The sequence below is a fragment of the Gorilla gorilla genome, chromosome 10 (genome assembly GCF_029281585.2).
Source record: "Gorilla gorilla gorilla isolate KB3781 chromosome 10, NHGRI_mGorGor1-v2.1_pri, whole genome shotgun sequence".
Lineage (NCBI taxonomy): Eukaryota > Metazoa > Chordata > Mammalia > Primates > Hominidae > Gorilla > Gorilla gorilla.
This window is the reverse complement of record NC_073234.2, coordinates 125,126,696-125,141,727: the sequence shown is the minus strand read 5'-3', so window position 1 is coordinate 125,141,727 and position 15,032 is coordinate 125,126,696. Positions and strand designations below refer to the sequence as shown.

General features: G+C 55.1%; 1 protein-coding gene and 1 long non-coding RNA gene across 5 annotated transcripts in view; one reads left to right on the top strand and one right to left on the bottom strand.

Moving 5' to 3' along the window:
* Positions 1 to 15,032, bottom strand: part of FAM222A (family with sequence similarity 222 member A) — a 57,042-nt gene that overhangs the window by 33,572 nt on the left and 8,438 nt on the right. The window contains exon 1 of one of the 3 annotated variants that reach the window (XM_019039271.3): positions 157 to 428. The exons of the other annotated variants lie outside the window; for them this stretch is intronic. The gene's annotated coding sequence lies outside the window, so the exon portion shown is untranslated. Of the gene's footprint in view, positions 1 to 156; positions 429 to 15,032 lie in introns of those variants that run through there. 3 annotated transcript variants of the gene reach the window in all.
* LOC129526024 (uncharacterized) lies at positions 530 to 2,035 on the top strand. 2 transcript variants are annotated; one of them, XR_008670603.1, is made up of 3 exons: positions 530 to 1,123; positions 1,400 to 1,688; positions 1,849 to 2,035. It is a non-coding gene; the product is annotated as an uncharacterized lncRNA (long non-coding RNA). The 2 variants fall into 2 exon arrangements; XR_010129412.1 differs by having other exon boundaries at positions 541 to 678; positions 1,458 to 1,688.

Sequence of the window (15,032 nt, the reverse complement as noted above, 5' to 3'; positions counted from 1 at the left end):
CCAGAGTCCTGAGGTGGGCTTCCCTCTGCACAAGCCTCTCACCTGCACACTTGCAGGCTTTGGCCCATGCAATCCCAAGAGCCAGGAAGGACTTTTGAGCAGAAGGACTGCTCAAAAGCCCTTTCTGGCTCTCTACCCCTTAAAACTCAACTCGACCTTCAATTGGAGTCTGGGTTCCTCAGGGCTTCTCCAAGACATACAAGGTGCATAATAAATGTTTGATGAATCGTCGAATGACTGGAGTCCCATATGGCTCTCCTTGATCCTTCCTCTATGGGTTCACGGTGCTACAGCAGTGCCTGAGCACAGGGCCCTCAGGAAAACGTCTCCTGAACAAAGGATGGGCAAGAGGCTGTCCGAGGGAGTTGGGGCAGGGTGGGCCTCAGGAAGTGTCCTACTGGGACACACAGCTGGGGTCTGGGGTAGGTGGCCATTCCTGGGCCTGTCAGCACCACGGCCAGCTCCCAGCGCAAAAGCCCTGGAGAAAGGGGCGGGGTACAGCCTGAGAGCATAGTGATGTCAGTCGCCATGGGAACTGACAACTGCGATGTGCCTCTGTCAGCACTCCAACCACTGGGGACGGCATGACAGATTAAACACCAACTATGTGCCAGGCCAGGCCCTGTGCTAGATGCTGGGGCAGTGACAGACCCTGAGTGGATGGGAGGCATCAGAGGGGTAATTACAAGGCAGGGAGACAAGCGGTGGCCATGTTGGGGTCACCCTACCTGGCCTGGGGGGGTCATGATGTAAGGACACACCAGCTGCCTCATTAGCAGAGTGACAGTGTCTGTCCCCGACTTCACATCCGGATGTCTGAGCTTTACACCTTAACTCTGTGAGCTTAGGCAAATCCCTCCCTCCTCTCTGAGCCTTAGTTTCTGCATCTGCAAAAGGGGTTAATTCCTTACAACAAAGTGCCAGGGTCCTTGTGGTAGCTGCCTAAGTGGTACCCGTTGTTAGCATTGTTTATGGTCGCTATCAACAGGTAAGTAGGAAAAAGCTAGGGGAAGGGAAGGTTCCCACAGAAGGGACTGCACAGGCCACCACATGGAGACTTGAGAGAGAGGAGCAAACAGAGAACATGAAGGAGCTCCAGGCTGCTGGAGAGCAAACCCTCCTGGTGAGTCACTGAGAGCACCTCACCTATGCAGGGCCAGGCAGGGACCCCCAACCTCAGGGCGGGGAGATCTGTTTCCTCTGCACTAGTGCTAGTTCAGGACAGGGACTCAGAGAAGGTGCCAGAAGGAGGGGCAGTCATTGCCACTGGCAACAGGCCTGGCTGGCCCTCTCCCAGAGCCATGGACCTCTGAAGGGCAGTTTCACTCTTCCCAGAGAGCCAGGGATCCCAAGGTGCAAAGTTTGGAGCCAGGGGCAGGCTGAGCCTCTGTTCTCCTAGTTCCAGCCTCGGCTCTTTAATGAAAATTGTCAGTCAAGACTCCGTCATCACCTTCCAGCAAAGAATGAGTGGGGAGATCTGAGAATCGATACTGAACAGCTTCAGTACTACGATGCCATAATGGGGCTGTGAGCTCAGCGGAAAGCCCCCCGCCCAGTTTTTTTTGGAAGTGGTCATAGAATCTCTCTGGAGAAACAACATGGAAATGGAGACCAAAAGAGGGAAGGAGGGATGCCACCAGATGACACTGGGATCCCGGAAGACGGAACACTGTGTGCAACGGGCAAAGGTAAGACCCACAGTGGAGATGGGAGGGGCCCGGTATCTCCAGCCTTCCTCCCACCTATTCCCCCAGTCCCTGCACCCACAGTTCAGGGTTAAAGCAGGCAACGGGGAAGGAGAAAAATCTAATAGTAAGAGCAATAATAAGAGCTAGCTTTTATTTTTAGTGTTCTCCACAGGCTCAGTACTTTACAGACGTCACCTCACGTAACCCACGCCACAACCGGGAGAAAGACATGATTGGCGTTGTACCCACGAGGAAACAGAGAGGGAAAGGAGCTGTCCAGGACCAGGGGGTTGGTCTGGGCCAGACAGGGTTTGAGGATTCAGGCCCCAAGGGACGGGGAGGAAGAAGACTGGGTCCTTGTGCAAGAATGTCCCAAGAGTGTTTAAAAGACGCAGTGGCCCAGGTGGTGGGGGGGGGGGGAGAGTGGACAAAAGTGGCTGGCAAGGGCTGGCCTTAGCTTTTAGCCCAATGCTAAGATCAGTAGATGCTTCTGGGGGTCAGGCTGGGGCAGAAATAAATGGAGCCTTCGAGGCAGGGTTAGGAAACAGGACAGGACACTCGGCCCAAATGACAGCGCCACCACTCCACATCCCAGAGTTCATAAGCTCTCTCAATGTTTGTTTTATTTAAATCTCCAAGAGTCAAACACCACTCACCACCCATGTGTGGGTCAGTCTCCAGCTTTCCACCTCTGCTGTGAGTGAGGGTAGAGGGGCGTCGTGTCTCTAACCCCTCCTATGGTCAGGGAGCTCCCTCCATGTCATCCGGCCATAGGCACTGTGATTTAGAAAGTGCTGGAGCCAGACCGCCTGGGTTCAACCCCCTCCCCCTGTCATAGCCTAGCGGCTGACGGTTAACTCTGGGGAATTTTCTTTTTCTTCTTTGTGCTTCTCTGTATTTCTAATTTTTCCACAATGAACATGCATGACTTCTGGTTTTTCTTTCTTTCTTTTTTTTTTTTTAAAGAACTTTTCAAAAGGGATTTCAACCTCTGACCACCTGGAGACAGGCGACTGGCGCTCATTGTAAATGCACTGACATGACAGGGAACAGCTGCTGGGGAGGTGGAGACGGGTGCGGGTGCGGGGAGAGACAGGAAACCCCAGAGGCTTGGAAATCCAGGAGCCACAGGAAGCAGTGAGCTTTCTGCGGAGCCGGATCCGGTGGAGCCATTCACCAGCAGGTCCCGGCAGTGACTCTTCTACAACAGATTCCTGCCCGTCCCTGTGCCCCATCGCTCCCCTGCCATCAATCTCCACCTCAAGGGAACCAGACCAAGCCTTTCTGTGTGTAGCGCACCTCTCTCCTGCTTAGAGCTCACCTAGTGGCTTCCATAGCTTTTTTTTTTTTTTTTTTTTGAGACAGGGTCTTGCCCTGTCACCCAGGCTGGGGTACGGTGGCATGATCATGGCTCACTGCAGCTCACTCCTGGGCTCAAGTGATCCTCCTGCCTCAACCTCTCAAGTAGCTGGGACTACAGTCATGCACCACCCCACCCAGCTAATTATTATTTTTTGTAGACGTGGGATCTTGCTATGTTGCCCAGGCTGGTCTTGAACTCCTGGCCTCAAGCAACCTTCTCACTTCAGCCTCCCTAAGTGCTGGAATTATAGGTATGAGCCATCCCGCCAGTCTTCCGTGGCATTTCTAACAATATCCTTGAAGGACCTCTGTGAATCCCTTTCCCAATGTCTATCTGCACTGTCCCTGTCCCAGGCTGATCCTGCTCAGACACACTGGCTTGCTTTCTGGTCCTCTCACAAGCCAACCCTGTCCCCACCCCAGGGCCTTTGCACTTATGGTTTTGCCTCTACCTAAATACCCTATACCAGTGCTGTCTGATAGAAATATGTAATAATGGGGGCCAGGCGTGGTGGCTCACGCCTGTAATCCCAGCACTTTTGGGAGGCCGAGATGGGCGGATCACGAGGTCAGGAGATTGAGACCATCCTGGCTAACACGGTGAAACCCCCTCTCTACTAAAAATACAAAAAATTAGCCAGGCGTGGTCGCGTGTGCCTGTAGTCCCAGCTACTCAGGAGGCTGAGGCAGGAGAATGGCGTGAACCCGGGAGGCGGAGCTTGCAGTGAGCTGAGATCACACGCCACTGCACTCCAGCCTGGGCGACAGAGCAAGACTCCGTCTCAAAAAAAAAAAAAAATGTAATAATGGGAGCCTCATATGTAATTGTACATTTTCTAGCAGTAAGAGGAAATTAAATTTAATAATATATTTTATTTCACCCAATAGATCCAAAATAGTATCACTTCAATGTGTAATCAATATTTAAAAATTCCTGAGATATTTTATGTTCTTGTTTTTATTCTAAGTCTTTGAAACCTGGGATGGATTTTACATCTCAGTTCAGTTCAGACTTGCCTCACTGCAAATGTTCAATGCCACCTGTGGACAGTGCAACACCACACTGTCCCCAGTACACACCACTCCCCCACTCTCCATGCCAGCTCCATTTCCCCATTCACACCTCAGCTCAAACATCACCTTCCTCCGAGAGACCCTCCTTGACCACCTGGTCAAGCTGGCAACCTTCTGCCCTGGCCATTGTCCCATCACCACAGCAGTTCTTTCACTGTCATTACTGCTCTGAAATTATCTTGATGAATGGTTTAGTGTCTGTCTCTTCCACTGGAGTGCCGGTTCTACTGTGTCTGCACGATGGGGCACACAGTAGGCACTCAGGGTGGCAGATGGTCAGGGACAGAGGTAGGGATGATGGGCCTGGCCTGAGGCCCTTGTTCATCTACCTCATCCCAAATTCTACTCTAAGTGATGAGATGTAGCAGTGGAATGTATGTGTGTGTGTGTACACGTGTGAGGGGAACATGTCCTGCATACACTCTCACACACACCTCCCCCCACCCACCTCCCCTCCTTCTGAAAAGTGGGCCCAGAGGATGGGCGTCCTTTCAAAATCAGCCCGGTGCAGAAAAACGGCTGTGACAGCACAAAGCCGAGATTGAATCAGCGACGGGCCCGATTGCCTGGTGACGGTTACAAATGATCTGATGTGGAAAAGACGGGATCAGATGTGCGCAGAACAACGGCTGCTCCGCGCCCCCACATGCCAGACAATGGGCTGCTAGGCAGGCGGCAGGGCAGGTGGCGTCCAGGAGCCCAGGACAGGCTTAGCACAGAGTGGCCCTTCCTGGGGCCAGACACTCCCCAAATGCGCAGCACCTGGGCAGAATGTTCCCACATGAGACCAAGTGCTAGTTCTGGGCAGTTAGATGTCAGCTGAATTTTATTTTCTTTGTCAGACTCATTTCCAAATACTAAAAGATGAACATGACTTTTGTAATGAGGGGGAAAGAACCTCCTCCCACTCGGCACTCAGTCTCTGCACTCAGAGCCTCAGAAGCATGGGTGTGAGGGGGTTGTACACAGCTTCACGATGACCACTGAAAGCGGCCCTTGCCCTATCCCCAGGGGTTAGTTGGGGGGCTCTAGACCTGCACTCTCAACCACCGAGTAACAAACGTCCTCTTACTGTGATGTGACTACAGCCCTGCGTGAGAAGGTTGTGTCCACAGACGGTGTGGCTTGCCCAGGGTGCACAGCAGTGAGAAGGCTGGGCCTCAGGCCTCACAAACCCTTCGCTGGTCTCTTTCTACTCCAAGGCCAGACATACAGTAGATGCTCAATAAATCCTACCTGAACAGAGAGCTGGGCTGGGACCTTTATTTCCCACACTCCCTGCATGGTCCAGGGTTCACAGTTCGGGGTCTCTCCCCGCTCTTTTCACTGTAGTTTGCCACCTCAACCCGACAAACCCCTCCACACACCCAGAACACATGGGCCCCAGAGACCCTCAACATGAGTGGGCAGAGGGGCAGGGCTAGAGCCTCCTCCGGGCCCAGCTTACCAACTAGGCAACACAAGCCCCACCCCCAGCCTGTGTCATGGAGGCTCCAGGGCTGGGAAGCTTCTGGATAAGGGAGAGGGCCTCTCCTGCAGGAGGTCTGGGCAGGGGGTGGCTTCATCGAGCAGCAACTGTGTGCCGGGTGCCATGCCTCAGCTCATGTGGAGCTGGAAGCCCTTCTCTTGAGTGTGAATACATCCACGCCTCCCATTCTCCAGCAGGGGCAGAGGCTCCGAGAGGAAGAGGATTTGCTCCTGGTGGGGTCTGGATGCGAACTAGGTCTGCTGGACTCTAAAGCCCATGGCATGGCTGTGCTGTGGGAGGGCCGGATTCTGAGTGGGCACCCAATGTCCCACAGGACCAGCCGCTCCTGGGGTAGGCGCTGGGTCACCTCCCCAGCATGCCAAAGGGGTGATCCTGCAGCCAGTTGAGTTACCCCTCCTGCCACCACCATAGCATCCTAGTAGCCCTCATTCTCCAGACCCACAAGGCACTACCCCTCTGGCTCCTGACGGACAGTGTCTAGGAAGGACGAAACAGCACCTCAGCTAAGGCAAAAACCCAGAACTCAGTTTGAACCCTGGCTCTGCTATTCACTAGCAGGGCTGTCTCGACTAAGCCACCGAGTCCCTTGGGGACTCAGTTTCTCCATATGAAACATGGAAGTAGAAACCACACCTTCCTCACCAGCCGGTTGTGAGGATGAAGCCGGTGATGAACACATGCAGTGCAGCACTCGTGAACTGCCCGCCCAGCTCTCACCCCAGGAGATGACAGTGATGGGCTCAGAGGGGTGAAGCAATTTGCCTGCGGTCACACAGCAGCAGGGGAGGAGGGCAGGGATCCTTGAACCCCAGGACCTAAACCTCAATTCCTTCCAGCAGTTTATCCTTTAATGCCAGGGACAAGGCCCCAAGTGTGCCTTGAGAGTGAGAGGGGATGCTCCAACGAGTGCAGTCACCAAACCCTGCCTGAGCACCTGTGGTGTGCCAGGCTGCAGGAACCCAGAGAAAAACCAAACACGGCAAAGATGACCAGACACACGCCCACGCAACCCCAATCCCAGGTCAGACAGAGGTTCAGGGGGCCCAGAGAAGAGGGGTCCTTCCGAGGACAGGCTGCTTCCCAGAAAAAGGAGTATCTGAGCTTCTTGTCTGAGTGTCCCAAGGGCAAGGGCAGCACCTGGCACGGAGCCCAAGGGCACCAACAGGGGCTCAGTGAGTCTGATGAGGTGGGCCTTGTGGCACTAAATGAATGGTGTGGGCTGGAGGAACCCCCCACCCCGCCCCCAGGCAGGTGCCAGAAGTAGTACCTTGTAGGCAGCCACTCGCCTGCAGAATCTTCCTCACCTCCTTGGTTATTCCATTTTAGCAGGGGGGAAACTGAGGCACAGAGAAGCAAAGCCACATGCCCAAAGCCATCTGGTAAGAAACTGGTGGAGCAGGGATTTGAACCCACATTCACCTGGCTCCGTAATAATCATCATCACAGCCCCTCGGCCTGAGGAGAGCCAGCCTGTAGGGTAAGGGTGGGCTGTTTGGGTGGCGTGGGCAAGGGAAGAGTGGACGCAGGCCACAGGGGTTAGGAGGGGCCTCGAAGGCAGACTGAGGCCTTGGCATACCACCCACAGGCAAGAAGGAGCCACAGAGAAGGCGCGGTGGTCATGGCAGGGACTTTGGAAGTGGCCTGTCTGGGTTCAAGCCCCAGCTGGCTCCCCTACGTGCTAGCTGTGCAGCCTCAGGCAGGTCAGCTATCTGCCCCATCTGTAGAAAGGGGCTCATAATATATCTGCCTCACAGATTGGTGCAGTGGCATTTTGGCACACAATGAATTGTATGTGTTTATTAAATCGAAAACAAGAAAAACTGAAAGCTGGTGGAGGGAGTCAGTGCCCAGTCAGGTTTGGGGACAAGCTGGCTGCTGGGCCTGTTCCCGTATTTTGGTCCAGGTGGGTGCCAGGCCCAGGGAGCGGGGGTGGCGGCGCCGTCTCCCAGCCTTGCTGGGGCATGCGCCAGCATGTGCATGCGTGCGCGCGTCTGTGTGTGTTGCTGCAGCGGCTTCTATGCAAACATGTTAATTTGTTTTCATTTTGTGTTTTTTTTCCCTCGCAGGATAATTGGGTGAGTTTGAAGTCTTGGCGAGGCTGCTGATTATAGCTATTTGGGTGGTGCCCTCGTGGGGCTCAGGCCCTGCCTCCTGCCTCTGGCGGTGAAGGCGGTGGCTGGGGGTGTCTTGAGGGGCTCAGGGAGATGCCACTGGGTTCCGGGGGCTCTTGCTGGCCGGGGATGGGGAAGGCAAGCCGTCCTGAGACCCCCGGCATGCCCCTCACCCAGACAATACAGGGTCATTAAAGGGTGCAAATCTGCCCACACCTTTTTTTCTTTGCCCTGTTCGCTGCATTTAAAAACTTATGATGTGTTTGCCAATGTCCAAAAGAAAAATAAAAACTAGAATTCTACCTAAAATTCTTATTGTCTCCTTTCTCTTCGGGGAAAAACCCAAACCTCGCAGCGCTGGAACCCCTGGGCTGATGTGTCCTGAAGGTGGCTGCAATGGCTTTGCTCCTCATGTTACCTGCATGGTCCCCGGGTACCTGAGTTTTCCACCCTGGAGAAGGAGTGGGACTTTGGAGTTGGAACGGCCAAGGCGTGACCTGGGCAGCCATGTGACCTGTCAGTACCTGGCTGTCTGAGCCTCTTTACCTGTAACCCCACTGCCTTGCCCTGGGAAGACTGAAAGGAGATGGCAGAGTTTTCAGGAGCATAGTATGGGTTCGGTTAGTCTTAGAGATGGAATGGGAGCTCCCTGCTCTGTGGGCGTCCCGCACTTGATTCCATCCTTGGATGTGTAGCCCTGTCACTGACCTGTTTGTCTGTCTCTCCTGCTAGGTGGGAACCAGGTCTCTGAGGGCTGGACTGGATCTTTGGTTCCAACTTCACTGAATGCCTACCATGTGCCACACTGTGCACGAAGAGATGGGAGATTGGTGAAAAGGGCTTGGGTGGGGCTCTGGAGGTGAGCAGGTACCGGACCCTTAGCCCTGCGGATGGTGAGGGTACACCTGGCAGATGCCCCAGTCTGAGCAAAGGCACAGAGGAAGGTACGGCCTGGCAGATGCAAGCCCATCCCAGGTGGCTGGAATATGCTGCAGGAGGCCAAGTGGCCTTTGAGGGCATCCTGCATGGCTCTGCTCTCCCACGGGGCTGGGTTCATAGAAAAGGGACTCTGTGTCTATAGTGGACTTCTACCGACGAGGCAAAGTGGGGATTAGGAAGAGACTAAGGGCTGGGCCTCACCAGAAGCCACAATCCCCGTGTTATCTCTTTGGGACCCTGGGACCCTGGGACCCCTGACGAGTCACCTTAGCTCTCTGATCCTCACACTGCTTACATGTAAAGTGGGCTGTGGCAGGGACCCAGTGGGACAGTCCCTGGTGCATGATTATGCTCCTGGGAGAGACTTCAACACCCACCACCCACCCACTGCTGTAGCTCATATTCTTCCCCTCCCAGGAGGCAGCAGGAATGCTGGGAAACCCCAGCCTATGCTTGTGTGGCCCAAGTGTGCTTAGGTACCAAGCTCAGCACTTTACTCAGGTCCTGGCACTACATCTTCCCCCAGTGCCCCTGGGGCGGGTTCTCTTTCATTTCCATTTCTCAGTTAAGGAGATCGAGGCTCAGAGCGGGTTGAACAGGTATGGTAGCCCTCAACAGGGCCCTGGGCTTGTTTATGAATGCCCTGCAGCCACTAGCCCAGAGTCCCGCCACGATTGAGGGACGGAATGTCCCTCAAGGAACAGAGACACCTGAAGACTTCCTGCTGGTTTTCACCCAGGACTTTGGTGGTGGGGTACACCTGGAGGCCCAGTACCCAGCACCTATCTCTGCTCTTCCCCTAGCCTACCCTGGGGAGTGAGAGCACCTTAAGCTGCAAACCTGGACCCCAGGGCATGACACAAAGGGCAACTCTACAGACAGAGAAAGCTTTGGAGTCGGCCACATCCCCACCCCATGACCACGTGCCAGCGTGGCAAGTTGCCTGTCCTCCATGAACCTCAGTGTCTGCATCTGAAACATGAGACAACCGCCCCTTGCCTGAAGGGTGGCTGGAGTGTTGGGCTCAGGGCTGGCACACAGCAGGCCCACAGCAAACCAGGTTAATGGCTGCCTTGGCTCCTCTAGCAGCCAAGGACCCCCAGGAAACAAGAGCAAGACACAAAATAGTCAGAGAAGGAGGCAGAGCTGATGATGACAGGCTCCCTGGCCAGTCCCCTGGAGGTGTCGGCCAAACCTCTGTGGAGGGCTCAGGCCTCCACAGTCACACGGGATGGCAGCTGGAAGCACCCCCTCCCCCTCCGAGAGGCACACAAAAGGGCCTCTATTCCCGCTCTGAGCATTTGTCCCTGGCCGGCCAGGCTGCACCGCCCTCTCCCCACTCTGCTGGCCGCCCGGCCCGGCTCAAGCTCACACAAAGGCCAGTGTGTCCCAGCCTGGCCTCAGAAGACCCCGACCACAGAGAGCTGGAGAGCTCAAAAGGGCCCTGGGGAGGGCGTGTAAGGTGTGGCAGGGCCGCGTCCAGTCTCTACAGGGAGGGGGCTAGGAGGGCACAAGAGACTTGGGAACGAGGAACCTGGGCAGGAGCTGGCTCCAGCATCCCCACCTCCCAGCCCGGCCACCTTGGGTCAGCTTGGACCTCTGCTTCCTCATTTGTACAATGGGGACCATGACGATAGCACACCCAACTTTTTGGACTGTCAGAGGTCTGGTGAGACAACATGGGGCCTAGTGCGCAACCACACCCAGCACCTCAGAGCCAGGTGCAAGGCAAGGGCGGATGGGGGTTGGCGGGAGTCCCCTGGGGCCTGGCCAGGCATGTTCTCAGCATCTCCCTCCTAAGTCCCACCCTGGAAGCCAGGCGGACCCAGGCCCCTAGGGAAGCGGGAACAGCACCTGCTTCTAGACCACTCCATTCTCACCCTCCACCCGGCAAGGTCCACATCCCGTTGGTGCTGACCATTAAGCCAGGCCTGAGCACCCCTGCTGCTCCTGACCATCTCCAGGCAGTGGGGAGACAGCAGCCACTGTTTACCAAACACCTACTGCGTGCTGGGACCTGTAGACATCACATCTTCTTTCAGCCCCATGGCTGCCCGGGGTGGGTGCAGGAGGATGGTACAATGGTTACAGGCTCTGCAGCCAGTGATCCGGGGCCAAATCCTGGCTCCACCACTTCCTGCTGTGGGACTGTGGCCCTCACACTCTGCTAAGAGGGGCAGCTCACCCTCACAGGGTCTGTGCAGCAACCAAATGGGAAAACAAAACCAAACCATGATGTCCCCAGGCCCCGGCAGGCTTGAAATCCTGACCGCTGGGCTGTTACCCTCAATTCACAGATGAGGAAAACTGAGGCCCCATGCTTGGCATGCAGGAGGTGGACCATAAACCTGATGAGTTATTCTAGGAGAGGGAACAGGGATTTGAAACCAAGTCTGGTGGACTCTGAATCCCTTTTCTACTTGAAGGTTTTGCCAACTTTTTTTTTTTTTTTTTTTTTTTTTTAGCAATTTTTTCTTGTTTCCCAGCTTAGCTTGTGGGTCACACAGCCTACAGAGAACGGGGCAGGAGGCCCAGGCCAGCAGCCTGACCCATCTCCCTGGCTGACCCCCAGCAACCCTCGCCCTGCTACACAAAGTCCCCCTTTCTCTCTCCCACCAGCTCAGGGCGGCCAAATGAACAGCAGAATACCAAGTAATTAAGCCGGCGCGCACCATCCGGGCGCCCGGGAACACTGTGGAGTTTCCCTTTTATGTTTATAGCAATTGTATGAAAATGTGCAACATGGAGCAGCACCAGCTGACAAATGAGACGAAACAGACAGGATTCCGGGCCGGCTTTTTTCCGGGCCTGATTGGCATTAATTGTGAGCGTTTACAAAGCACAACTCGGCGCCTGACATTTGCTTCAAGCAAACGTTTCCTTCTAATAGTTTTAATGATTACAATGGGAGCTGGTGATCACTACAGGCCGGGAATGGGCTGCCTGGTGCCTGGCCTGGTCTCACCTGGGTCCCAGGAAATGGGGATGTTTCCTGCGTCCCACTTTCCCCTGCTACCTGCTGCAAGAGGGCTGTGCAAGGTGCCTAGCCTTGGACACTGGAACCCCCGCTCGGGGCCGGGCTGCTGGCACACACAGTTGGTAAGGCGCATGGGGAATCCACAGGGTGCAGACCCAGGGGAGGGAGGGGGAGGGAGAGGGAGAAGAGGGAAGAGCAAGCAGGACTTGGTTGGCCTGGCTCTGAGGCTGGAGTACCTCGGTGACCTCGGGTGAGTACCTTTGCCTCTCTGAGCCTCAGTTTACTCATCTGTGAGAAGGACCATAGCACTCACTGCGCAAGGTCTTGTGAGGATTCAGGGAGGGCCTAGCACAGCACACAGTATATCTGTAAAATGGGGGTAGGAAGTGCCCCACAAATGCTGGCTGCTATTTTCTTGCTGTGTAACCTTGGCCAAGCTCCTTCCCAGCTCTGGGCTGGACTCTCCTCACCTGAGGGGCAGGGACTTGGCCAGCTGGAGTTGCTCAGCCCAGGGTTCCAGTCCCAGCTCTGGCCTCTTTTCAGCTATATGGCCTTGGGAGAGTCCCTCAATCTCTCTGAGCCTCAGTTTCCCCCACCTGTAGAATGGAGTTCATCATTCCCATAGATCGCAGGGTGGTTTCCGGATGCCAACAAGAAAGGGAGTAAAAATCCTGAATTCCCGGCAAGCCAAGTGCCTGTGTCCCATTTCCTCTCCGGAAAGCCCTCCAAATACCTCCCTCAGGCATTCCTTCACTCACTCGTTCACTCATTCATTCAACATTGGGTGTTCCAATTAGAAACTTGGGAAGACATTAGTGTGCAAAGCAAAGGACCCTCACCCCCACCTCACAAGGGAAGAGAGATGACAAGCAGAGAAGCACTTTACGTCCAGCACTCCCATTTTACAGAGGAAGAAACTGAGGCACAGAGAGGGAGGACCGACAGTTTGAAGTGACCCAGCTAGGATGGGGTGGCATGAGAATCGAACCCTGGCAGGTTGCTTCAGGTGAGTCCTCTCAGAAGCTCATGCAGGCCCCGGGGGAAGCCTCATCTGAGGGCCCGAGGAGGGTGGGCTGCTGGCGCCCAATGTCCTTTACATCTTGGGTGGCATTCATCTGCAGAGCCAGGCTGGGCACCAGGGCAAGAGGCACCACTGGGAAGAAGGGAGTCTGTGAGGCCTGGTCAGTCCCAGCCTCCTGGAGTTGCATTTCTTGGGTAGGAAGGGGACAGGAGGCGCCTCGTCCTTGGGGCCCCATGACACGGCTCTTTCACATGTTTCCATGAACACTGTGCAGTGCCCACTCCACACCAAGCCCTGTCTCACAGGCCATGCATAGTGTCAGCCAGGTAGCTGGAAAAGGCCAGGACCTGGTACCTGAACCATGGCACGGCACGTGCCAAGGCCCAGAGCTGTGAGAGATCTCAGTGGGTTCAGGAGCTGCCAGCAGTTTGCTGAGGCTGTCACAGCCTCTCTGCAGTCAGATCTCAACTTCTGGGTGGGTCCCCTGGGATTCTCTCATCTCTGCCCTATCTGGCCTTGCCAGGACCACCCTGCAGGAAGCCCCCTGGGATGGGTCCCAGCTCTGTGCTTGCTTCCAGCTAGAAAAACCTTGGCAATTGTTTCTTTTGTAGTTTGTGGGGTGGGGAGAAAAAAAAAGGGGATTTTTTTTTTTCTCTTTTGCATATGGTGGCACAGATGGGCCCATGATCCGTAAAAACTGTTTGCAATTAAACTCCCACTTTGCATGGCTGGATTTGTCAGTTGTCTGAACCGGGAGTGGGGAGCTCCACACTGACAGGAAGATGGGATGTGGGACAGGGCGGGACAAGATTCAGGAGGAGGGGCGGAGGCCCAGGAACCTGCTCTGGGCTTGGGGCCCAGGCTGATGCGATGCGGCGTCACAGCAGCCCTGCCAGCTCCCTCTCCGGGCATCCCCCAGCCTTCGCCAGGAGTGGGAGCACAGCCAGGCAGCTGGGGTGGGGCTTGGCAGGGCTTCCCTGCCCAGTAGGGACTTGGCCAGTGCTGGGTGCCCTGACTGCGGGGCTAATGATGATGGAGAGAAAGGAGCTAATCACCAGTCTGCCCCTGCCAGGGACTGGGCCTGGGACCCAGGACAGGAGAAGGGTGGCTGGGTGGGGTGAACCATAATGGGGGTTTGGTGGGCAAAGTGCAATGGCAGGTTCAAGACTGAGGTGCCAGAACCTCTGGCCTAGTTGGCAGAAAGAATCTACAGTGGTGCCAAGAAGGGCTGCCAAGGGCCAAAACTGGCTCCTTCCTCATCCCCAGGGAAACTGGCCTGGCCTCCTTATGTCCCTTTGAACGCAGGTAGGGAAATCAAGGCAAATACTAAGAATATCTCAAGGGCCTGCGCTTCTGCTGCCCACATTTGGGAACCTTTTCAGAGGGCTTCCAGAATAGAGGCTAGGGGCCTGCACCCCTCCCATCCACCCCGGGCTCAAAATGCCAGCTTGCCACCCCTGCTGCTACCCTGGGATGCTTGCATGTTTGGGTTAACAAATGCATCATTTGGCTTTGGGAAATCCTGAGATCGCTAATAATTGTTCCCTGATGAAAAGAAATAAGGCCCTGATACCCCCTTCCCCCCCACTCCCTCCAAGCTGGGAAAGAAAAGTCATAAAAATAGCTTGTTATCTCACCTATTGAGGCTCCGACTGGATGTTACTGCTAATTGGGTATAACATCCTTGTCTTGTTCTCTCAGAAGCTAAATCAAGAAAGCGCCACTGCTGTGAACTAATTATATCTCCGGCCTGCAGCCTGCAGCTTGTCTCTCCCTTTATTGAGTTAAAAAATGGTCACGAACCTTCATCTTTCATCCCCCCAAGCGCTGGGCCCACACTGCCCGCCAGGCGTGGCTCGAAAGGTGCAGACAGCCCAGCAGGAAGGTCTAGGAGGGGTCCTGGGGACAGGCAGCAGGGTAGGGGAGTGGTGAAAGGGAAGCCCTGTCCCAGGTACCTGCCTGGCCCCCTCTCCTGCCCGTCACTGCCAGGCCTGGTGTTCAACTTTGCCTGGAGAGGGGGACTCTGGTCTCTCCTCTCCTTGCAGCTGGGCCCCTGGGGAGGTCAGGAGCATTTCAGTCCGGGGAGTCTTCATTCATTTATTCATTCAATCAATACTTCTTGGATGTCTACCTACTGTGCACTAGGCGCTGTTCTAGGCCAAAGCTTCTAGTAGACTGAAGGTAGCCCCCCAAGCAACCTCACCCAGGATTCACAGAGCTGTTGAATAAGTACTCTTAGATGGGACCTCACTGTTACTCTGCTGAAAGAGCTGCCAGAGCTCCCTACTATGGGAAAGCAAAGCCCAAACATCCAGGCCAGCCCTGGCTCCTTCCACAGTCCTCTCTCTCCACATTCTAGCCACATCTGGTT